Here is a 27,164-nt window from a genome sequence, read left to right as displayed (position 1 = left end):
ATAACACCACAAACCAAATGCCATAGCAAGAATATTCTTTTAAAATCCAGAGCCAAGAGAAGATTAAGTAAAAATCTTTTCATTCCACTAAGCTTTATAGAATGGTGCAGGGATAGTGGGTGGAGAAGAGCATTGAGGATAATGATACCTTTCTCAAGCCTAACAAAGACAAATGTCACAGAAAGGCACCAAAACGTCAACCACACATTGTTGATAAGGTCCTCATGCTTCAGAGCATAATGCTGATTTCTCTACTTTAAAGAGTAAATCAAAGGTCTTCCTCATATTGTAGCACAGACTAAATAACAGTGAAAATTGAGAAATAAACCAAGTTCCAATTTCTTCTCTCCTCCCCTAAGGTGGCCTCAAATTCTAATGGAATTAAGTGCATGGTATGTTCTTGCTCCCCTATCTCCTAATTTTTAGACTTTTAAGGCAGGACATGATAAACTGATCCATGTTAAATATGAATGACTGAAGAGGTCATCTCTTTTAAGCACAACAATATTTAATGTGGATTAAAAGATAATGTCATGAGTTTGAATCACTAACACTGAAGGTTCATATTGCATATAAAGTACTTGGGTTATTAACCAAAATGGTAAATTTTCATGGAATTTTGAAGTTATGAGCACTGGTTGTATTCAGAAGGTTTCAGTCAAGCATAATACATGTACATATATAGGAAAAAAATTAAAGATTTGTATTGAGTTACATATATTCTTAGTTTGCTGTATTATTGAGCATGCTTACAAATGTTCAAAGAGCTTTTGCTTGGAATAATTTCTAACTTGGTTATTGTACTAGTACAGGACCTTACAGTTCATCAAATACGTTAAAGTTTTTGAGCCAATAAAATAACTTCACTACTCCAACAATGCCTCTAATTTTGATCAGTAATCAATGATGTGATACAAAGAAAGAATAAATTTTGTGTTATTATAGTATTAGTCTTTACCATTGGAGATTTTTGGCTGTACTTTCTCTAATTTCTTCGTGTGTGTGTGATACTCAATAAAACAAACACATCTTTTTGTCCCAAATTGATCTCAGTGCATTTTTAATAAAAAAAAAACAATTCTCAATCCTAAATCTAAATGAATTAAATATATTCTGTGTATGGGTGTGGTATATGTATGTGTGTGTACTCATGTATATGTCCATATGTATACATAAATTTATCATTTAGCAATGTATGTATGTGCATATTCATATAAGAGTTACTGTAACTATATGAGCAGGACACATTTTCAGTGAAAACTTTATCCTCCCTACATACCCACTGAAAATCTAATAGCAACAACAAAGATGATGTTGTCAAGTTCTAAAATGACATTCACGGTGCACCTGCTGCTTCTGCATCTCCTCCCCCTCCTTCATTAACATCACCACTGTCATAATTATTGTTATAAATCCAATGTGATTATAGTTCTAATGATAAGGATAGTGATTTTGTGGCTTATTTCATTTGAAGGGCTGTAGTTATCTTTTTATACATTTTTTCACATCACAATTAACCCAACTCAAAAGACCTCTTTGGATACCAAAACATAAAATATTTGTATCAGAGAGCAGAAGTAAATTAAGGGAAATACTCATCCCTTTGCTTCCTTCCTTGGGTGCCTTTTTTAGTATTGGGAATAAGCATGCTCTACTGTAATTCACATGATCAAAATACTTTTGGATTGCTTTTTTTAACTTTTCACATACAAAAATGGATTGCTGCCTTCAAATTTTACAGCATTTAATTTTCGAAATGAAGAAAAGCAATGCATTTTTTTTGACAGGCAGAGTTAGACAGTGAGAGAGAGAGACAGAGAGAAAGGTCTTCCTTCCATTGGTTCAACCCCCCAAACGGCCGCTACAGCCGGCATGCTGCGCCGATCCGAAGCCAGGAGCCAGGTGCTTCCTCTTGGTCTCCCATGCCAGTGCAGGGCCCAAGCACTTGGGCCATCCTCCACTGCCTTCTCGGGCCACAGCAGAGAGCTGGACTGGAAGAGGAGCAACCAGGACAGAATCTGGCGCCCCAACCAGGACTAGAACTGGGATGTCGGCACCGCAGGCTGAGGATTAGCTTAGTGAGCCACGGCGCCAACAACAATGCAGTTTTTTTTTTTTGTTGTTGTTGTTGTTTGTTTGTTTGTTTGTTTAGACAGGCAGAGTGGACAGTGAGAGAGAGAGAGAGACAGAGAGAAAGGTCTTCCTTTTGCCGTTGGTTCACCCTCCAACGGCCGCCGTGGCCGGCACACTGAGGCCGGCGCACCGCGCTGATCCGAAGGCAGGAGCCAGGTGCTTCTCCTGGTCTCCCATGCAGGTGCAGGGTCCAAGCACTTGGGCCATCCTCCACTGCACTCCCGGGCCATAGCAGAGAGGTGGCCTGGAAGAGGGGCAACCGGGACAGAATCCGGTGCCCCGACCAGGACTAGAACCCGGTGTGCCGGTGCCGCAGGTGGAGGATTAGCCTATTGAGCCACGGTGCCGGCAACAATGCAGTTTTAAACAAAGCAATTTTACTTGTAAGCTTAATTTTCAGTCCTGTATTTAAATTCTTCTGTGTCAGATCAGAAATACTTATTAGTGAAGTCATTTTATTGTATTTCAAAAACAAGGTTTTTATTATGCTTTAATTGCATATGAATTAGTGATTTTTGTGCAAATATTCACTAATATCTAATAGAGAGGAGTAGGCTCCAAAGCAACCTTACATGAATAAGATCATACAATATGTTCAAAAAAGGACAAGGTGCACAGTCAAGGAAGTGAATGAAATACCTTAAATGAAGAATCTATTGCTCCCTCTATAGTTAAAAGCAGCATCCTCCATTTGGATTGCCTTTCTTCTCTCTATTTCCCCACCTTCAGATGAAAGCTGGAATGTGAAGAATATAATCATTAGAAAATCATGTGTTTTATACTGAGAACTGAGAGAAAGAACTCTTCAAGAATGTGCAAGAACAAGGGATTTTATCTGATCTCTGCAAAGAAAAAAAAAGCTGGATAATTTAGGAACTGAGACAAAATGATGGCAGTGTCATGGCTAAATTCTAACCTTTGCAGGATGGATTGTCACAAGTTATTGAAAGCCTGTTGGCAATAACACAGTCTGTCTTGAGTTGGAAATAGTTACTGAATACAGGTCTCTCTTTGACAACATAATAAGCCATAATTGTTACAACACTTGGACTTCACATGAAAATTAGAGTAACCTTATGCAGTATCAATCCTGAAGTGGATGTTCAGGATTTTTAAATATTTCTTAGATTTCTGCATTCAAAAGAATAATAAATCATCTATCTAGGGTGTTTATCAAATAAGAATGCTTGATCATGGTTCTTATCATGAACATAGGTAGCAGTACAAATCATGGAAATCATTTCTCTCAACACATTTCTTTATAATCTGCTTATATCACAAAGAGGACATGATTTCAAAAGAAATTAATAGCTCCATTGGGATACCAGCTGTGACAAAGACACTCTGCACTGTGTTGATGCTGTGTATACGTTGAAAATTGAATGAATCTCTCCTAAAAACTGACATAGAGAGATGTAATAGAGCAACTGAAAAATTTAAAACCCTTCCACTTTCTATGAAGTTATTAATTTTGTTGATTTGTTTCATGTATACTAGAAGGTTGGTATGTATATATACAGAGAGAGAGACAGAATTTTCCATTAAATATGAAATAAAAGTAAATGTTCTATTGAAATGGCAAAGAAAAGCCAAGTCTGCCTCACCTGGGAAAGTGGTTGCCCTCAGGCCTTAAGATCTCTCACAGTCTGTTCTTGGTTGGTCCTTGATTAATACTGATAGAGTCTTCAACAGTTTTATTAACCTTTTTAAAATCCGAACAGTGCTTTGTTTACTGCATTATAATCTGTTGTTTTACTTTTTTATGCTTTGGTCATTATTATCTCTTTCCTTTTACTTACACTGGGTTTGATTTTAATTTTCTTTTTCTGTTACTGTGTTGCTTCATTATTGCCTTCTTTTGAGCCTAACAATTATTTTGTTGTTTTTTTTCCTCTTTTCTCCATTACATTTTTTCTTCTCCTTCTTAACTATACCATTTAAAAATAATTATTTTTAATTTTTTCCATAGGGCTAATTATAGGTACCACAATGCCTTAAAATCCATATAAAAGTAAATCTCTTTCCGCCTACCTCACTTCAGAGCCTTCTCACTGCCTACTTCATGCTTCCCAGATTTTGGTGCCTACCTGACACTGTCTCTTGTCCAACTGTAATACACTTAAAACTGTATGGTTTTATTTACCCATCCACATCCTTTGTATTGTCATTGTCATATCTTTGGCAATCATATGTCACAAATCCCTGCTTACTGTATATTATTTCTGCTGCAAACATTCATTTGTCTTTAAGAAAAAGTTTTTAAAAGTTTTTTTATGTTTATCCATTTATCTGGCATTCCTGACTCTCTCTTTTCTATAGATTTGGCTTTTGCAACCAATTTAATTTCTCAACTTGAAAACCATTTAGCATTAATTAGAGTGTACGTCTGATAAAAAAAAAATCCAGGATTTGTTTTTGTTTATGAGATTTTTTTTTGTTCTCACTATTGTAGTGTATTATCTCCAATATTATCTCCAATATTATAGTGTATTATCTCCAATTATGGTAGTTTTTTGTGTTGGCTTTCAGTAGTTTGATTAGAAATTGCTTATCTTCTTTGTATTTGATACTTTTTAGAGTTTGCTAAAGCATTGAATCTATAAGTAAATATTTTCATCAAATTTAGGAAAATGTTGGCCATTATGTATTAAAAAATTATTGCTTCTATTTCTTCACTTTTTCCTCTAGCTGAGAATTTCAAGAAAACATATAGCAGCTGTTTTTATTTTTGTACCCAAAGAAAGCAGAATGATAGAGAAAGAGAGCTATCTTTCATTCGCTGGTTCAATTCCCATATGGTTGAAGCAGCAAGGACTGGGTCAGGTGGAAGCCAGGAGCCCAGGATTTCTTCTGGGTCTCCCACATGGGAAGTAGAGGCTCAGGTACTTGGGTCAACACCCACTGCTTTCCCAGGCATGTTAACAGGGAACTGGATCAGAAGTAGAGAATCCGACACTTCACCCAGCACTTGAAATGGGAAGCTGGTGTTGTAAACAGCTGGTTAACCTGCTAGGATACAAAGGTGACTCTTAATTGATTTTAAAAAATAAATAAATAAAAGCAGTAGGCAGATGTTTTAATCCATTGGGCTTAGTTTCAAAAAATAAGCCAAAACATTTTTGAGGTGTAAAAAAACTAAAAGAAACAGCTAAAATCATGTCTAGAGTTTTACGTATAATTTGGCTCTATGGAAACATTTAAATTTAAGTGTTAAATATGCATAAGATTTACACAGTTATTCTAAGTCATCAGTTTAACATTCTTCGCCAGTTTCCAAAATATTCCATTGAATTAAATATTTTTCCCAACACTTACAATATGCCTAGTTGCTACATGGAAATTCCATCATGATTGGTTTGTTTCATATTTGTTGAACACCCACCACGTGCCAGACACAAATTTAAGTGGTGGGACAGAGTCTTGAATGATGCAAACATCCTGCTGTACATTCAACACCAGCCATACCAAGCTGTTTTCTAAATCCCATAACACGAATAAAGGTGCAAGTTTCCTTTAAATGTGGTTTGTCCAATATTTTCACCTGACAGTGAAACACACAAAGGCAATATCAGACCGTGTTACATATGCACAGGAGAGCCTGCAGCATGTGTGTTGTAGATCTTCCATGGTTATTCGAAAGCAGCTGTGAACTCAAGGTGGACATCAACATTATCCCAAAGTTTTAACTAAAACTTCAGTTCCTTTGCACGAATATAGTAACACAGGAATCCTCCCTTATGCACAGGGATGTGTTCTGAGATCCTTTGTGGATGCTTAAAACCATAGATAATAACAAACCCCAAAATATCATTTTACTTTATATACACACCTATGATAAAGTTTAATTCATAAATTAGGCACAGTAAGAGATTACCAACAATTGCTAGCAGTAAAATATATATTGATCTCTTCTAAAGCACAACGACTCTTCCACTTCGCCTTCTACAATCACCTTCTAAGAGCTCTCATTGAATTTGTTTTCCTTTCTGTCATAATTTTCATTCTGGAATTTGGAATGTCCATTTGAGTCTTGTTTTATAGTTAATAGTCCTTCACTAAGACCTTATGAGCATTTATTTTAATTCTTTGAATATGTCTCCCTTCTTTCTTTCTTTCTCTCTCTTTCTTTCTTTCCTTCCTTCTCTCTCTCTCTCTCTCTCTCTCTCTCTCTCTCTCTCTTTCTTCCTTTCTTTTCTTGACAGGCAGAGTTAGACAGAGAAAGGTCTTCCTTTTCCATTGGTTCACCCCTCAAATGGCCGCCATGGCCGGGGCACTGCGCTGATCCGAAGCCAGGAGCCAGGTGCCAGGTGCTTCCTCCTGGTCTCCCATGCAGGTGCAGGGCCCAAGGACCTGGGCCATCCTCCACTGCCTTCCCGGGCCACAGCAGAGAGCTGGACAGGAAGAGGAGCAATCAGGACAGAATCTGGCGCCCCAAACGGGAGTAGAACCTGGGATGCCGGTGCCACAGGCAGAGGATTAGCCAAGTGAGCCGCGGCGCCAGCCTCCCTTATTTCTTTAAACATGTTTATAGTAGCTTCTTTAAAGACTTTCCCTTTAAATTCAACACAATGGCCATCTTAGGGTTGATTGCTATTGAATATTGCTATTTCAGGGTTTTTTGTTTTTGTTTTTCCTCCTGGACTCCAGTCACATTTTCCTGTTTCTCTGCATGTGTTACTGATTCTCATTTTGGTTCTGGCTTGTTTAGGGAATCTCATTCTATGTTATCCTTCTGAAGGATTTATGTTGTTGCTGTTGTTCCAGTAGGCATTTCTCTACCTTGCTGATCATCTCAAACATATTGCAGCCTTTGTCTCATGCTCTTTTAGGGCAGTTTTGTTATCTCAAATTTAGATAGAAAGAAAGGAAAGAAGGGAGAAAGGAAGGAAAACATCATTATATTCTTAGAATTGTATCAATGAACTACACTGAATTTGTTGTTTTGTATGAATATCACATTAACACGATACTTGATGAAAAAAATAAAAATACATAGGAAAACTTGGGGATTACTTTTGGCTTTCCCATATTCCACCTGAGAATTAGTTCATTAAAGTATTTCTTATGTGTATTTCTTTATATTATACTTTATACATACATTTATTTATTTATGGAGAATTAGTTTTTAATTTCTCAAGTAAGAAATGTATTACTTTGTATATGTCATTAAATATTTAAAAATTTTATTCTCACAAATCTGCTATTTTATATTATTCCCCAAAGTTTATATATTTGATTGTGATAATGAATGCAATTTTTCCATTTTAATTTTCTCTAGGTTATTAGCAGATATTTGAAAGCCATCACTTTTTTTTAACTTTATTTGATCTAGCTCTCTTAGAGATGATCCCTTTTTTTTTTTTAAGATTTATTTATTTTATTCGAAAGTCAGAGTTACACAGAGAAGGAGAGGCAAAGAGAGAGAGAGAAAGCGAGAGAGAGAGAGAGACCTTCCTTCTATTGGTTCATTCCCTCAAATGGCTGCAATGGCTGTAACTGTGTCGACCCGAAGCCAGGAGCCAGGAGCGAGGAGCTTCTTCCAGGTCTCCCATGCAGATGCAGGGGCCTAAGGACTTGGGCCATCTTCCACTGCTTTCCCAGGCTATAGCAGAGAGCTAGATCAGAAGTGGAGCAGCAAGGACTCAAACCGGCGCCCATGTGGGACGCCGGCACAGCAGAGAGAGGTTTTACTCACTACACCACAGCAGCAGCCCTGAAATGATCCCTTTTGAAGAAAGGATATCTTTGGGAGTCAGACTTCCCATTCCTAGCAAGAATTGTCTTCTGGAGATTTAGCAAAACACTAGAAATCTAATTGTCTTCTCTAGGTATGAAAAGGTTGTGGTAAGTAACTACTAGAGAGAAAGTTTTTAAAAGTTTAACTGTATGCTAAAACTGTGGCAGGCTATGGCCGGCCTTCAAAGGCCCAGTGAGAAATCAAACACAGAAAACCTAGCAAGGATATAAGAGTTCACCTCAAAGCCAGTAAGGAACCTCTGTGAGTACTGACATAACTTCCTTCTGAAAGCAATAGTACAAAGACAAAGATGCCTTTGATCTTTCCTTTCTTTCTTTTTTTTTATTTTTATTTTTTGACAGGCAGAGTTAGACAGTGAGAGAGAGAGACAGAGAGAAAGGTCTTCCTTCCATTGGTTCACCCCCCAAACGGCCACCACGGCTGGTGCACTGCACCAATCCGAAGCCAGGAGCCAGGTGCTTCTCCGGGTCTCCCATGCCAGTGCAGGGCCCAAGCACTTGGGCCATCCTCCACTGCACTCCCAGGCCACAGCAGAGAGCTGGCCTGGAAGAGGAGCAACCAGGACAGAATCCGGCGCCCCAACTGGGACTAGAACCCGGTGTGCCGGTGCCACAGGCACTTAATTTCCAACTTTGCTTCATGAGGAACTAAAGAAAGTCTGAGAACTTCATCTGAACTCTTGTCTCCATGTCTGGTGCATACTTGCATGATCAGTATTGTTTTGTAATGATTTAATAACAAACCAAAGTTGAAAATTCTTGACACTAAAGTTCATCAATATCGACAACTTTCAAATTAGTGATAGTCCATTATTCTCAGCCCTAGCTCAGAACACTTGAAAGTGTGATTTAGAGTTACTTTAGTATTTGAAATGTTTATAAATTTGTGGCATATACAAAACCATGTGTCGTATTTGCTATTAATTTTATATCTGCTACCAGAACACAAAATGCTATTGCTATAAACTTTGCATTGATCACACTGTCACTTCAAATGTAATAGTCTGGGCATTTTAAAACCATGTCCCATGGAGATTATTGAAAGTTTATTTTCAAGTTCTATGAAAAATTTTCTGCATTGTGGGGCTGGTACGGTGGCATCTATGTAAACAATGGTTTGAGTCCCAGCTGCTTCAATTCTGAACCAGCTCCCTAATGGCCTGAGAAAGCAGTGGAGGGTGGCCCAAGGACCTGGAGGAAGCTTCACCTCCTGGCTTCAGATCAGCTCAGGTCTGTCCTTTGAGGTCATTTGGGAAGTGAACCAGCAGGTGGAAGACTTTCTCTCTCTCTCTCTCTCTCCCCTCCTTCTCCCTCTCCCTGCCTCCCTGCCTCCCTGCCTCCCTCCTTGTCTCTCTCTCTCTCTCTCTCTCTGTAATTCTGCCTTTCAAATGAATAAAGGAACCTTTAAAAAAAAGTTTTAGACACTGTAACTAAAGATATTTAAAGTAAAGATTTTTTTTCTTCTTTTTTTTTAACTTTTATTTAGTAAATATAAATTTCCAAAGTACAGTTTGTGGATTACAATGGCTTTCCCCCTATATAACTTCCCTCCCACTCACACCCCTCCCTTTTCCCGCTCCCTCTCCTATACCATTCACATCAAGATTCATTTTCAATTATCTTTATATACAGAAGATTGATTTAGTATATATTAAGTAAAGATTTCATCAGTTTGTACCCACACAGAAACACGAAGTGTAAAAATACTGTTTCAGTACTAGTTATGGCATTACTTCACATTGGACAACACATTAAGGACAGATCCAACATGAGACATAAGTACACAGTGATTCCTGTTGCTGACTTAACAATTTGACACTCTTGTTTATGGCGTCAGTAATCTTCCTAGGCTCTAGTCACGAGTTGCCCAGGCTATGGAAGCCTTTTGAGTTTGCTGACTTCAGTCTTATTCAGACAGGGTCATAGTCAAAGTGGAAGTTCTCTCCTCCCTTCAGAGAAAGGTACCTCCTTCTTTGATGGCCCTGTTCTTTCCACTGGGATCTCACTCACAGAGATCTTTTATTTAGGGTTTTTTTTTTTTTTTGCCAGATATTTAAGATATTTAAAGGGAAGATTTTAAATACTTGAGACATACTAATACATATCCTAATTTTCCTCTATTCTTTCAAATTTTGTTTTCTGTTTCATCAAGTAGCTGAGCATGAAAGATCAAGCACTTATTGGCTGGTGCTGTGGCTCAATAGGCTAATCCTCTGCCTGCGGCGCTGGCACACCAAGTTCTAGTCCTGGTCGGGGCACCGGATTCTGTCCCAGTTGCCCCTCTTCCAGGCCAGCTCTCTGCTATGGCCTGGGAGTGCAGTGGAGGATGGCCCAAGTGCTTGGGCCCTGCACCTGCATGGGAGACCAGGAGAAGCACCTGGCTCCTGGCTTCGGATCAGCACGGTGCGCTGGCCTCAGTGCGCCGGCCGCGACGGCCATTGGTGGGTGAACCAACGGCAAAAGGAAGACCTTTCTCTCTGTCTCTGTCTCTGTCTCTGTCTCTCACTGCCCACTCTGCCTGTCAAAAAAAAATAAAAAATAAAAAAAAAAAGATCAAGCACTGAGAAAGAATAATGTCTACCCTTCCCAAGAAATACAACTAGATCCTAATCCCCAGAATCCACCTTAAATGTCAATAGCAATGTAGCTAATTGTATTAAATACCTTAGGAAGGGGATATTATCCTTGATTTTCAATGAACTCAGTGTAATCAATTTAAATTCTTATCATGGAAAAACCATTTTCAGCTGTGCTCAGAGGAAGCTGTAACTCTGGAAGAAATTTTGGAGAGACGCAACGTTTCTGGCTTTGAAGATGGAGATCCGTGTCCTCAAGCCAAGGAATTTGAAGAGATTCTAGAAATCTGGAATAACAAGGAAATAGATTCTAATTACTGAATTTATAGTGTCAATATCATCACTTAAAGTATGTTAATACTCTTATTTTAAACTGCTTTGAATGTTTTCTTTTAACATATAGATGAAAGAGATATAGTTTGCTTCAGAAATAAATAAGGAGAAAACACAGGGGCATTCAGAAGAATGTTTCCTAATTCTATTACTCATATTGACAGATATGATGTGACTCCCTGCATGGTCCAATATTACCTGGCAAAGGGTGAGAAAGCCAAAGGAAAAAAATACATCTCATATCTATAGAAATAATTCATGTTTTAGCATAATGATCCCTCCAAAGAGAGCTTGGCAACTGACTAGATTGAACACCGCTATTGCATTCATATTTCCAAAATGCATTATGCATATTCCAAAAGATTTATAGCTACTTGGTTTCAGTTACCCTCTATATTATACTATATGCCCATGCAGACACAGACAGCATCCGCCTTTGTTACTGTTATATCTCCAGTACATATGACAGCATGTTGTCTACACTAAACTCATTGTAGCATTTTTGTGTAGCATACTTTCTGCTCCCAGCTATAAAAAAATACATAGGAACATGGGGAATTAAACAGATATTCTAAGCCAGTTTCCTGATATAGAAAATTATGATATTTAGAAATACTAAAGACCTGAGTTCTTAATTTCATTTCATGTACATCATATGTAAATGTCATGTACAAGACATAATTATAATACATAATTAATGATTTTATTTTAGAAAACAAATAGTGGGGCCGGCGCTGTGGCACAGCAGGTTAAAGCCCCCGCCTGAGGCGTCGGCATCCCATATGGATGCTGGTTCTAGCCCCAGCTGCTTCTCTTCCGATCCAGCTCTCTGCTATGGCCTGGGATAGCAGTAGAGGTTGGCCCAACTCCTTGGGCCCCTGCACCCACGTGGGAGACCTGGAGGAAGCTCCTGGCTCCTGGCTTCAGATCGGCACAGCTTCGGCCGTTGCGGCCATCTGGGAAATGAACCAGTGGTTGGAGGATCTCTCTCTCTCTCTCTCTCTCTCTCTACCTCTCTCTGTAACTCTTTCAAATAAATAAAATAAATCTTAAAAAAAAACAAATAGTATAAAAGTGAGCATATTGAATATCCAGTAATTTTAAGCTCTTTTATAATTTTTATTTTTTCCTTAAATACATATATAGGTAATATGTTTGTTATTTAAAATACTTAGAGACTATAAGAGACTGAAGTATTTCTCATGTCTCATCCTTACTTTCTAGAGCTAAATAAAATTGATTGTTATTTTTGTGAGCCATCTCTTTAAACACTCAAAAAAAATCACTGTAATGAAACTAAGACACAGTTGTCTTTCTTAGACATGTAAGTTTTTGGAAAAAACTACAGATCATATTTATAACTTCTGTGATATATGACTTTATAATTAAATTATACAATTTGAGGAAGATTGTTATCCTTTTTCAACAAATTTATTCACTTATAAATGTATATAGTTTATAATATCAGACATTTAAAGAAACATCTTAATGTGTTTCAGATTGCTGCAAGGTCTATTACTAAATTCTATGCTTTTTGTTCTCCTTAATTTATAGACAAAATCACTTAACAGTGCTTTTATGACATTTTCATTTAAACTTTTCATTTTTAATTTTAATGGAATTTAATTTTAATGGAATTTTTATTGTTTCAAAATGTTTATCAATTGTTCAATATTTGTCAGTCTTGAGGTTTTATTCATGATGAAAAAAAAATCAGCTCATGGACACTCAGCAGTTAACTTTATCAGGTCATGATTTAATTACTGAAATAATTTGTCCCAAATTTGTTCCAAAACACTGTAATTTTTTATCCACAATACCTTTACTTGATCACCATGTGTCATTCTTGGTGGTCCCGGACATAATCTGAATAACTCTAGTCAACAAGATTTTACAATACTTAAAAATGTCACATAAAGAAAATGAAATGAGAAACCTCTTTTAGGCAAACAATCTACCTTCCATTATACTTTAAAAAAAAGCAGTTATTTTGTAGAATAAACCTGTAATTATTTTTTTTATTTGACAGGTAGAGTTACAGACAGAGGGAGAGAGAGAGAGAGAGAGAAAGGTCTTCCTTCCATTGGTGCATTTCCCAAGTGGTCACCACAGCTGGCACTGCTCCAATCTGAAGCCAGGAGCCAGGTGCTTCCTCCTGGTCTCCCATGCGGGTGCAGAGCTCAAGCACTTGGGCCATACTCCACTGCACTCCCGGGCCAGAGCAGAGAGCTGGATTGGAAGAGGAGCAACTGGCACTAGAACCTGGCGCCCATATGGGATGCTGGCACTGCAGGTGGAGGATTAACCTAGTGAGCCACAGCACCGGCCCCTGTAATTATTTTATAATTATAGTATATTAGCATTGCATTACTGCATGAAATACCTGAGGCAGCTAACCTGTAAAGACAAAATGCTTATTTAGTTCATAGTTTTGGAGGTTTGAAATCCAAGACTAGGCAGCTTACCTGTTTTGGCCTCTGGTCGGGCAATGGATGGTGGCACATCATGGTGGAATGTGTAGGACCAAGTGGTGACATCTGAAACCAGAAGAGAAACAAAATGTGGGCGGAGCAAAATCAGGCTTTTCTAACAACCTTGTTTGGAAGGCTCAAGAAGTCACTCCAGAACTACATTCCTAGGACACATGCCAGTAACCTAAGGACTCTCACTTGCTCCCACTTCCTAAAGCAGCACGATTCTGCAGACCAAAGCTTTATTTACAAATCTTTATGCAATCTGAACCATTCAATATGAAAGAACAAATTATTTCATGTATAATACACAAATTATTGCATAATACTCATTCAGTAAATCATGAGAAGCAATTAATGTCATTATTAATTTTATATACAGCCACCACTTAGAGAGTGAACCAGCAGATGGAAGATCTCTCTGTCTCTCCCTATCTGTAACCTTCAAATAAATAAATGAATAAATGTGGAGAAGAGAGGAGAGAAAAGGAGAGGAGAGGGGAGGGGAGGGGAGGAGAAGAGAGGAGAGGAGAAGGAAGGAGGGGGGAGGAGAGGGGAGGGGAAGAGAGGAGAGGGGAGGGGAAGAGAGGAGAGGGGAGGGAAAGAGAGGAGAGGAGAGGGGAGGGAAGGAGAAGAGAAGAGAGGAGAGGGGAGGGGAGGGGAGAGAAATAAATTACAAAGGGAGATACTAAGGCAGGCATAATGGGTTAAGCCATGACTTGGGACCCTGCATCCCATACTGGAGCCTGGTTGGAATTCAGGCTACACATCCTCAATCCAGCTTCTTACTCAAGCATATCTTGGGGACAACAGATGATGGCTTGAGAAGTTAAGTCCTTGCGACATACATGGGAGACTAGCGTGTAATTCCTGGCTTTGGCTTTGACCTCACCCAGCCCTGGCTGTTGTGAGTATCTGGGGAGTGTACAAGGGTATGGAAGATCTTTCTCTGTGTCTCTTTTTGTTGCTCTACCTTTTAAATAATAAATAAATAAATACATGCATATTTTAAGGGATTTACATAAGAATGTGCTTACTTGGCCTGCCCAACTAAAATTACCAACTTCTATGTAAAATAAAACACTGTTCAGGTTATTTCTTAACTGATCATACTAACAGGCTGCTTTTTTAATGTTATAAAGAAGAGATATCTGAAATAACTAAGCAGGAAACAGATGATGCAAAGTTATATTTTACCCACACAAAACATATAATCTAGTTTCCAGACAACATCACAGGCTTGAGAAAATTTTATTATATAGATCCTATTTATTTTGCAATATAATGCAAGAATATCCATTTTCCCCTTCATTTCTGTTTTTCCTTTAACAAGGTCAACTGTAGAAGAACAGTATATTGTTAGTATACCTGCCAAGTTTTAATTGAAATGTTGTGATGAATTTCACTACTGGGTCAGATGTTATTTTCTGGTTAAGGAGGGTCAAGTTGGTCTCTTAAAGAACCACTTTTGATTTTTATGGTGTCCAGTGATTTGTTCCTGGAAGTTGATTTACTGCAGATCTGACCTCTGTCCTTTCGGCTGACCTCTTCCAGCATTGTCAAGTCTCCAGTTCACCTATGGCCATTGGTAAAGCGAAGTATTTTATTAAACTGGTTTTCTGATTTTATTAGTGTGAAATAGGCCTTTCCAAATCGATAGGAGAGGAAACATTCACTTTATTGCTTTAGAGTACAGACTAAAGGTCATTTAACACAAATAGAATGAGGCACATAACCAAAACAGCAGTAAATATTTGATGAGCCAGCATAAATAACTTGGCTAGCATATGAGAAGTCTGCCATCTTGATTATATTCATTAGGTTAATAAAACTATTAAAGTTTTGAAATTTAGAACTGTATTTTGGGTGATTTTTACACATGGTTAATTTTAAATTATACATTTGGTTTTCTTTGCTTTTGATATCTATATCAAAGTTCAGCAAAAGGGTTTTAAAAATAAAATATTTATAAAGAATAGAATACTTTCTCCATGAGTTCAAAGTGGTTTATTATTATAAATACTATAAAATTTCCTTTAAGGCATAGTGAGTTTTGGACAGCTTTAGTAAACTACAAAGAAAGAGAAACATAGAAGAAAATGGCAGTAACTCTGCATTTCAGTAATGAAAATGTCTTTGAGATGACATTAGGAAACAAGGAATGTACATTCATAATCTTTGTCTTGTTTAGCATTTCTCAAGGTTGCTGTGCTGGATGTAATCACTCAGAATTATCTACCTCAATCCAATAGACACTCTGTAAGATCTACATTGTTCTATTTCAAATATATATCTTATGCATCTTCATATTATTACACTTTCAATAATAACTAAAAATTCATTTATATTACATAAAGAACAGCTTCAGTTTTACCATTTGAAAATAATTTATTCAGGTCATTTTTATGATATGTGAGTATAAACAAATGCTGATATTATGGCTATTTTAATTCATATTTACAATGTCTTATCAATGTTTTTTGGACAATGTTTTGTTGAAATATCATACTGTCATAAATATTAAATATTATAAATACATACATTTGTGCATATATATACAAACATAAATATATCCAAAAGCAAAAACTTTTCAAAATAAAGGGTTTAATCAATATGCAATACTAAAAAGATGATTGAATCCATATACAAAAGATCCTTCTTTGAATAATAAATAAGGGTTACTAAAAGAAAATTCAGAAATTTTAAATAACTGACTTAAAATTTATGATTTTAACTGACTTAAAATTTAAAATTTTTGATTCTTCTTGAGCAAGTGATTGAGATCACTTTGAAATATGTATAATTTAGAATTTGAAACTGAAGGATTACTATTATTTATTTAGAATCACACAATATATGTGTTGTTATTTTCATTATTTCTTGGTGGATTTTATTCAGGATGCTTACTTACCAAGCTAAATGTAATGCTGCTTTCATTACCCTAGAACTCCAATGTGTGCACTTCATTGCTCTTGTTATTTATGTAAATTATTGGTGGTCATGAAGAACTCAGGAAACTTTACTATTCAAGAGATAGAAGTGAATAGAATGCTGTGTCAGACTAATCTTTTTACTATGACAGGTAAGCAAGAAATTTGTCTGTGTAACAAAAGAGCAGGGTTTTACAACCAGGGGCTATGGATCTTCAGAAAAATATCAGTCCCTGAGATGCAAATATGCAACTTCAGTTTCATTAACTTCTATAAATTCATATAAAATCAAAGAAATAGATTCTGTTGGTCTACATGAACCAAAATTAGCACTAATGATGGTTCCATTTCCCCCCGTGTATTTAATGTCATCAAAACTCTAGATCATGTAAAGAGCAAGAACATGACAATGAAAAGGATGACCATGAGTTTGATTTCCTTCAGACTGGGGCTCTGCATTGGGTCGGTACAAAGGGAATTGAGAGTTATGAGCCAATTTCTGAAGAGTCTCAGGGCAGGGGAAGTGTCCTTGCTTCATGTGACAAGATATTACGGAGAATTAGAGAGGATATCTTTCCTCTATTTCTACTGGGACTCCACAAGAAAGGGAAGCTTTAGCGACTCTTGAATCTTACAGTAGCAGTGGCAATAGTGAGTCCCTTTAAGTGGTTTTGATAGTACTTCATATAAAATAAGGTGAACCAAAGGACAGAACACACAAGGAGACGGTCATATTATTGTAGTGGTCATACAGGGAATTAATTGTCTAGTAAGTATGAGGAAGCTGTGGGACATGATGATGATGGTATCCATGTGCTGGTAGTGATTATTAATTATAATATTTAATATCACAGATAGGTAAGTTTTTCAATTTAAAAGATCTCAAAAGTCTCAGAAAGGGAGGCAATAGAAGAAAATCATAACAGAGGACTTATTAGTATTAGACACCATTCTAAGGGCTATGCTAAGTGTCTTGAAAAATTTATGGGAAAATGGAATTAAAAGAAAGGTTTATTGCAGTGGAAAGGAATTTTCAAGTCCATGCATAATTTTTTCAGAATTTTCATTTTTCATAATCCTTTTGAATTCCTCTCATATCTAGAGAGACTCAGTCCTGACAATAATCCTATGAAGTAACAATAATTCCTTCCATTGCATTTATTTTAAGATTTATGTTAAGATTTTATTTATTTGAAGGGTAGAATGAGAGAGAGAGAGAGAGGTCAACACTCATACTCACACACACACAAACGCACACACACAGAAAGAGCAAGAGAGAGAGAGAAACTCTTCCATCCATTGGTTGACTACCCAAATGGTTGCAATGGTTGGCGTAGGGCCAAGCTGAAGCCAGGCACCTGGAACTCCATCCAGGCCTCTCATGTGGGTGGTGGGGGTCCAAGTACATGGGCCATCTTCCTCTGTTTTCCCAGGGGCATTAGCAGGCAGCTGGATTGGAAGCAGAGCAACTGGGATTCAAACAGGTGCTCTGATATAGAATGCCAGTATTGCAGGTGGTGGCTTAATCTGCTGGGCCACAATGCCAGACCCATTACCCACATTTTGTAGACTAAAATACTAAATCAGAGATATAATAAATAAATAAGTAAATTGCATAGTTGTGATTCAAATGTAGATAGTTGTGATTCAAACATAGGTAGTTCATGTCCTGAAGTGGTTAGCCCTGGGGTTGGTGTTTGGTGAAGTATTTAAGACACCAGTGGGGAAGCCAACATCCTATGTCAGGGTGCCTGGATTTGAGTCCAGATTCCACTCCTGTTTCCAGTTTCCTGCTAATGCACACCCTGAGTGGCAGTAGGTGATGGCTCAAGCCCCTGGGTACCTGCTACCCACATGAGACTTCTAGATTGAGTTTTGGTCTGCCATAGCCCCGGCTATAGCAGGCATTTGAAGAATGAAGAAGCATATGGAAAATCTTTCTCTGTCTCTCTGCTTTTCCAATAAAATAACTGAATAAAAAAATAAATAAAATGGATGATTAAATACTCCTCATGTTTTGAGCCACAAAAGCGTGAGTTAAGAAGCTTAAGACACTTTTCTAGGCACACAGAAGTAGAAAACCACAAAGCCAAGATTCAAACCTCAGCCATTCTGACATCAAAACACAATGCTTTTAGCCACTATATTATTCTGAAATATGAGAAATTGCCACACTAGTGAAGATTGGAAGACTGGGAGCTTTTTCATAGTCTTACCTTGTGTGATAGTGCTTCTACTGGTGGAAAATGACTTACTTGGCCAACGATATTTACCAAATTAGCTATGATGCAAGCCTCTATGTATTTCTTAATTGCCTCAAACAATGAGTTTCTTCAAAAGTGAATGAATTATTCCAAGCTGGTTATCAAAACTATGTATTATGCAATATGCTGTGTCCATATACATACTATATCTTTTAGTACTAAAAATATTTTTAGCAGAAGTGTATTCACTTAATTTTGAATTAAAGAAGCTACTTTTAAGAACTTTAATTCACCTAAGACTACCCAGCTGACATAGAAGAAACCAGGTCTATCTAAGAGTGCTATTACATCTAAATCACCTTCCCTAGATCACCAAATCCACTCCATCAACTCTGTTCTCAGTGACATGGACATTGGGCTTATATGGCACACTATTCTCTGACCTTGAATTTATCATGTCTGTCACCCCTACTTTATTTAACAATTTCATTAGTTTTCATATTTAATCAATCAATGAAAATAGAAATGAAAAGGATGAAGAAAACCAAAATAATATATATAGATATACATACAGATATAGATGGGTGCATCAAAAGCTTGTAGTAAAATGGACTTAAAATATCAGTTTATTTGTGTGCAAAATTTTTTTACATTCCATGAATAGTTTTTCACAGTATTCATTTTCTGTGAACTTTTTGGAAATCCCTTGTATTTATATAAATATATAATATGCAACTTATATTTATATTTATTAATAAACATATTTATATAAGTACATAATATACAACTTCTAAAATTTCATGGAAAATGGAATTAAAAGATCAGCTCATTTGGATCTGAAAACTTTGCTAACCATGCCTAGTTTTCCATAATATGCATTTTTCATGAATTTTTTGAGGGCTGCCATATGCATGGATTTTAAATTTTTATACCAACATGAATATCTTCTAATTCCATTTCCCATGAACTGTTTTAATTACCCTTATATACACCTCCATTCTTGTGAAAATACTTGTTGTTGCTATTGTATCTCCAGGTAGCTAACAAAAGCTGTGGTTACTTTGTAAGACATATCTCATGTTTTTTATAATTCATATTTATTTATTAAGGTACCTATAACCGCAATGTGCCTCTACAGTTTTCACCTGCCTTCATGTACTTTGTCCTTTGGCTTATAAATTAATGAATGACTATTTGAGAGCATGTCTCTTTTCTCTTTGACATTTAGCAGATGCCACCTGTCTCCAGAGGACAGGTTGTTTGTTGTTATTGGGGCACAATACAGAGTGCAGAGCGTATGAACACTGTTGTTGGAGTATAATTACTTGAATTCTTTGTGAAGGTTGGATCATCTCACAGTACAATGCTCAATGGGGCAAAATAAGGCCAACTGTCTTTTACAGCATCAGCTGTCACACCAAGTTTGGTGTTTTGCCACCTACACCAAGTCCTTTGTGTTTCTCAGGTAATTAACAGTAATGATGTCTTGGAGCTTGGCTTTGTTTCAGAACTAAGGCTCGCTATTTGCAGTTTTGGGCAGACTTCTAGGCTCAGGCCATGGCCTGACTGTCATAAGCACCAGCAGGCAATTCTAGGTTTAATTACCTCCCCGTTTTGTTCTTTACATTGGGCAATAAACATCCAGTCTAAAGGCAATTTGTAGGAGAGAAGGTAGAGAAAAGGGAGGGGTGTCTCTTCTCTCAGCAATGCATCCACCAAATAAACTAACTTAAACATGTTTTGACCTTGAGTTCTTAAACATTATTATAATTCCCCATCTTATAAGGAAAAGCATTTTAAAGAAAGTTTTTAAATAAAACACAATGCAACAGATAGGCAGTGTGTTTATGAAATATGAGGGAATTCAATTACCTATGAATGGATAAATATTTTTCCCCTCTCTTTGTCTGGTCATCATTGTTACTGTGGATTTCTTTAACAAAAGATATCAAAATAAACAGAAATGTGTTCAATGAACTGTGAGCCCACAGTTAAGTGGCACATGTATGGGAGTGTGCCTTTCTGGGATGCATTTAGTATAGGTATGATTTTTTTAATGATACGCTATTGAATTTTTAGCAGCATCACATAAAAAAAGATGAAATTACTCGTAAGAATGAACAAAACTGTAGGAAAATACCACATGTACCTTTTTAAGTCTTTTTCTTACAAAATGCAGGAGCACATTTCATTATGTATCAAATAAAATGTTAGATATTTTTGGTTAAATTCTGTTAATTATAGATAAACTTACATGGATAATATGGATTTATTTCAGTAATCATAATTATTGAATCATTGAGTATTTTATTTTTATATAAATATTTTAGCATGAAAATCATATTTTAAAACATATTCTTATATGAATATTAACTCAGTTCGTTAGTGATATTTGGAACATTTTGAATGTCAAAATCCTAAAATTATATGGGAAATTTTCTTAATTATAAGCTGCAATATTATTAGCCCCATTATTTTTGTTATTTAACCCTTTTGAAAAATAATCACCATATAAAATAGTTTGCTTGTTTATATATTTCTTAAACATTATATTACTTCTCAAGGATATTTCCTATTTCATTCTCTTTATAGAATATATGAATTAAATTACTTAATCTGTATATATAAAACTAATCTGTATATATATAAGACTGTACATATTTAAAACACAGAAGCAATTTCTCATCACATTTAACATGTCTAAGTAAGCCTGGCATGGAAGGTCTCATATGAAAGAGGGAGGCTATTTATATAAAAATTCAAGTTTTATTATTTCCTAAGAAAAATAAGAGAAATTCTTCTAGCACTGTTAGCTGGAAATGCTCCTGTTTCCTATCAGCGTCCCTCAGATTTTCATGGCTGGGATATTTCATAAGCATAGTGCTGGCCTCCTTTCCAATATAAAAGCAAAGAAATCAATGCTTTTTGATGTTTGTCCTTTTCATTTTTAGCCACACTTTGAAAAGTAAGTTTCCATGCTCCATCCAAAATTATTTCATTTGCATGTGTGGTAGAACAGCAATTATTTGAAAAGTTAAATAGTATCCATCTTATTAAGTACAAAATGACAGAAATATCATGGGACTTTCCCTGCATCTGTAGGTTACCAGGCTACCATAAGACCAACAGAGATTTGCACTAAAACATGTTTGAGTTACTTCTAAATTTATACATTACTGAGTTATAATGTCTAAAGTTTATTCTACTGAAAGAAGAAATGAATAGGTTGTTCAAGAGGGATAGTGTGTAGAAGAATATATGTTATAGAAGTAATTATTTTGAAACCAAGAATCCTTTATACTATTTTCCCTATACACATAATAGACATAAAGGAGTTAGATTAATAAATCACAGTTATTTAATTACTCATATCATAATGATGGTCATGATTATTTGTAATTTCATGTGTGTGAAGAGAGGCATTATAATAATTACTGTTGACACTGTGAGGTCAATTGTAAAAAAAAAATAGTTTTGCATCTAAGAAGAATGGCTGTAAGTGGCTGTGACCTCAACATCATTGAGGATATAGGGGAACCCTGGATAGAAAATGCAACTTCTCTAATCCTATGACCCTCCTAATTTTCTGAATTGCCATGCTTTGAGCATCCTATACCCTTAAACCTATACCACAAAACAATGCCAGGAATAGTGAAGGGTGGAGTAAGAATCTCTAATCATAGTGCACAAGTGCATGAAAGAGATTCCTAAAACGATGTCCTTTTTTAGGCCATCTTCTTTCAACAACATGCCAGAATGGAAGTCACATGTCTAATGAAGAATAACAGCAGCCAAGTCCACTGATGTTTCTTTGTTTGCTTAACACAGTTTTGAGAGATGGGACCATGTAGGTAGGTCATTGTGACTTTACATGAACCTCTCTAGGAATATGCTTTGTTGATGTGGACAGTTAGAGAAAATCCATACACACTCAAACTCACATTCACTCTATTACTTTAGCATTTTTAGGCTGCAATTAAAATTCAAACTTCAATAAGAATCTGAGAAAATTTATATGTAAGCAAGTTTTTAGGTGACATTAAATTACATAAAATGATGGAGGTAGTATACAAATTCTTAATAACCACTGGATATTGAAGTATTAAATAGAACTGGTAGGCACTTAGCCTTGTGGTTAAGATGGTGCTTGAGAGGTCTGCATCCCTTATTGGAGTGCCTGGGTTCAAGATCTGGCTGTTCCTCTGACTCAGCTTCCTGTGTTAGAACACAGTTCTGAGGACACAGCAGGTGATGGTTCCAGTGGTTCCTGTTGTGGGCATTTGGGTAGTGAACCATCATATAGGAGTCTCTCTCTCTCTCTCTCTCTCTCTCTCTCTCTGTGTGTGTGTGTCTGCCTTTTATTCAAATAGAATCAATGAAAAACATTTTTTAACTCAAACATTTTAGCACTGATTTTTTGAGATTTTGTGGTTTTTGTCTTTTGGGATGTTTTTTGTTGCTGTTATTTTGTTTTTTGCATTTCGACACCAAATTGCTTTTGCATTTTCTTCCCAAATCATGGAAAGGAAAGGAAGTAATAATAATGATGATCCATTTTGACCATCTTATTATTTTCCCCTCATTCATCTCGGAGCTACAGTGCAGTCTTAACCATCCCGTAAATACTTATTTAGCAAAAGGAAACAGGATATATTTTCCCTCAGACTCTCTGCATTGATATATTGAAATAGCAGGGAAGGAAAAAAAAGGCTCATAATGCTTCATTAGTTAATTGTGCAGAGTACAGCTCTTTAGGGGTAAACAAGTGAAGGACATTTGCTGAATGGCCCATCCTAGTCATGCATATTATGGCCTAATGATGCTAGTAATGGTAGGAGGCTCCTGGAGAGTCATCTGTCAAATTAGCACACTGAATTATTTATTGCCTCAGAATAAAATTGTTGAAAGGTAGCAGCTGAGACATGGTTTTTATATACCTAAAATTCAGGAAAAAAATACTAGAAAACTCATACAGTGGCTCAGACTGTGTCTTTGCTTTTTAACACTTGCATTTATGGACACGGTAATCCTTATTGGATAAACAGACTGTTTATTTCTGTCTTTAAATCTTATAATGTGTGTGTGTAAATTCCCAAGTATTTCATGCCATTAGTTACAATATAATAAAAAAAATTCAAGTTGTTATTTTGTAAGTTTTTACAACTCATTTAAACTATATCACATATGTCAAACGTTAAGACAAAATATCAGTTTGTACTAGGCACTATTTCATGAACTAACACAGAGAGTGTGGTTTTTGACTTCTAGTTCTCCCAGCTGTTCATATTTTTATGCTAGAACAAACTTGTCTAAGATACCAGGTCTGCCTCCTTTGGACTTAGGGAGACAAACCTGATCAAATTACCTAAATTCAGAAGAATCTAAACATTTGAAGGACTGAGTAGGCTAATAAATTTAAAGCCATCCCACAACATTGCTTTACTGTTTGTTCAGTATTTATTTAGTTAATATGAGCAAATTTTTGTGTTAATAAATATTTTATATAGAAATAAATTTACTTATCAGTTTTTTCCATTGGACAATGAAGAATCATTATTCTGATTTAAAAAAAAAAACTTTCTTGTGATTATCTGTGGCCTCTATTATCTCTTTATTTCTAGTTTCAAAAATCCCACCCTTAACTAGATAAGTAGATGGAGACAATAAAATAAGTGACTAATTCTTTTTTCTTAAGATTTATATATTTATTTGAAATGCAGGGTTAGAGCAAGAGGGGCCGGTACAGAGACAGAGAGATTTCCATCCATTGGTTCACTCCACGAATGGCCACAACAGCTGTGGCTTCACCAGCCAAAGCCAAGAGCCAGGAGCTTCAACTCAAGTCTCCCAGGTGGGTACAGGGAAGTAAGCAATTAGAACATCCTCTGCTGCTTTTCCAGGCACATTAGTAGGGAGCTGGTTTGGAAGTGAATAGCTGGGATTCAAACCGGAGTCCTTATATGATACTTGTATCACAGGTGGCATCTGAACCCACTACACCACAATGCCAGCCCTGACTGATTTCTAATAAGCAGAGATAAAATATGTGTTATTTGGTCTGAAAGTAGTAATTAAATGATTTTCACACACACACACACACACACACAACCACTGAATTTGAATCAAGATCAGTGATTGAGGCTACATAGATGTGTGATGTGTCCATTTGGTCAAAAACAGATTCCAATTATTCCAGTGATATTCTGGTAGTCTAACAGACTGGCACCTGCCAACATCTGGTCTGGCCAGCCTCTTATTAGCTAAGAGATCAAAGAGAAGCTGTGGATCAGGATCTTGAAGTCTAAACAGGTTTTGATGTGCAGAGACAAAGACATTAACAAGTCATGTTGGAATAAAAAATCAAGAAGAGACTATGTGGAAAATACAAACAAAATCATCTTAAGAACAAGTTGTGCAAGATCATGGCCTGCCTCATAATTTGTTAAGAAATACAGACTTTAGTTTTAGGGAAAAAATTTTTGAAAGGATGTTGAGGAGATGAATGCAGAAGAAGAATCTTTGGGAGCAAGACTTAATCATTGTTTAACATAAGCAGAATGTAAATTCTAAAGTACTATATATACATCCTACCTTTCGTCATTGTAATAACCACTACTTCCACAAACAATACCCCATGTTTGAGGGTAATATTAGAGAAAGTGAAAAAGTCCTGAGTTAAGAAACGTCTGTTCTGGGAAAACGGTGAAGTTATTAATGAAGAACAAAACAGTCAGAGAGAAGGATCAAATTTGACAACAAAGATAATAAAGTTCTTTGATGGGCATTTTGATTTGTATACGTAGGTGAAATATTCAAATGGAAACATGCAGAAAATCATTTAAAAGTGGAAATGCGGTACAAAGTGTTCTGAAAATTTATATGTGAAAATTGGAAATGATTCTCTTATATGTAAAAAGTCATGAGAATAGATAAATTCGTAACAATGTGATTTGGCCAATTGCAAATGTTGGTTGCATATTTTAACGTCTTTTGATAAGTTAGGCATCATATTATACTAGTGCTGCTTTTATTTATTTATTTATTTATTTTTAATTTTTTTTATTAAACTTTTATTTAATGAATATAAATTTCCAAAGTATAGCTTATGGGTTACAATGGCTTCCCCCCTCCCATAACTTCCCTCCTGCCCGCAACCCTCCCCTTTCCCGCTCCCTCTCCCCTTTCATTCATGTAAAGATTCATTTTCAATTCTCTTTATATACAGAAGATCAGTTTAGTATATATTAGGTAAAGATTTCAACATTTTGCCCACATAGCAACCTAAAGTGAATAAACCACCATTGGATTACTAATTATAGCATTAAATAGCAATGTACAGCACATTAAAGACAGAGATCCTACATAATTTTTTTTCAAATTAATTAATTTTCTATGCCATTTCCATTTTCATTGACAGGCAGAGTGGACAGTAGAGAGAGAGACAGAGAGAAAGGTCTTCCTTTTGCCGTTGGTTCACCCTCCAATGGCCGCCGCGGTAGGCGCGCTGCGGCCAGCGCACTGCGCTGTTCCGATGGCAGGAGCAAGGTGCTTCTCCTGGTCTCCCATAGGGTGCAGGGCCCAAGCACTTGGGCCATCCTCCACTGCACTCCCTGGCCACAGCAGAGAGCTGGCCTGGAAGAGGGGCAACCAGGACAGGATCGGTGCCCCGACCGGGACTAGAACCTGGTGTGCCGGCGCCGCAAGGCGGAGGATTAGCCTAGTGAGCCGCGGCGCTGGCTAGTGCTGCTTTTATTACCACATAAGTTTTCTCACCAAGGTCTTGCTTCTCCTTCATGGTTATTAATTGAATATTGTATATTAATACTTTTAATTCTAGTATCTGTTCTTAAATTATTTTTATTAACTTCTTTTACTGTCCCTTTTATTTTAACTCTTCACTAAGGATATTATGGTTTTTAATTTAATAAAAACAAAAATTATGAGGTAACTGTAATTTCTGATTTGTAGCAGTTGAAGCTAGTCATTGGCTAAGCTAAGAAGCTCTACCCAATCACACTTCTGATGATCCCTGATCTATGTCATTCCAAAGTTTTAACATTTGTCTTTTATTCCTACCATATCACAGTACTCTTGTATAGCTATTGTCTCAGCTTTAAACCTTCATTTCTAATAAATAACTTTAACCCCTTGATTTTATTCCATTTTCTCTTCTCCTTCACCTCTTTCATTGTATATTTATTCCTCTAGTTGGAATTCTTCCTGCTTTTGCTCCTTTAATAATTATTTTCTTTGTGTTTTCTTTTACTGATGTACTTGAACACTACCAGTTTATATTAACACTAATATTTTTGTCTTTAATTTGGTTGTGGAGTTATAACTGTATCAAACCACCCTTCTTTCATACCTGAAAGAGATAGTTGAAATCTCTTGCTTGTTTTTTGAAAGGCCATATTGTGACAGCTAAATGGAAATGTGTAACTTTTGCTATCTACCTTTTGTCCAGAAAACCATCAACACCTTTAATGATCATATGGATGAATTTTAAATCGATTACTCTTCTTACCGACATGGATTTAATATATGGCCCACAAAATATTTCAAAAATGAATATTTTGTAGACGGTAGAACTGCTTCATGCTGCAGGTAGCCAGATTATGTTTTTTTGTTTATTTGTTTGTTTGTTTTTGACAGGCAGAGTGGACAGTGAGAGAGAAAGAGACAGAGAAAAAGGTCTTCCTTTGCCGTTGGTTCACCCTCCAATGGCCGCCGCAGCTGGTGCACTGAGGCCGGCGCACTGCG

At 36.5% G+C, this 27,164-nt stretch overlaps 1 pseudogene; it reads right to left on the bottom strand.

The window, feature by feature from the left end:
* Positions 1 to 26,934, bottom strand: part of LOC133774278 (nucleolin-like) — a 65,828-nt pseudogene extending 38,894 nt beyond the window's left edge.
* Positions 26,935 to 27,164: the final 230 nt, after the last annotated feature.

This window comes from Lepus europaeus, chromosome 15 (assembly GCF_033115175.1).
Source record: "Lepus europaeus isolate LE1 chromosome 15, mLepTim1.pri, whole genome shotgun sequence".
In the NCBI taxonomy this organism is placed as follows: domain Eukaryota; kingdom Metazoa; phylum Chordata; class Mammalia; order Lagomorpha; family Leporidae; genus Lepus; species Lepus europaeus.
Note: the sequence above shows the minus strand (reverse complement) of the source record. Positions and strands in the feature narration are given on the sequence as shown.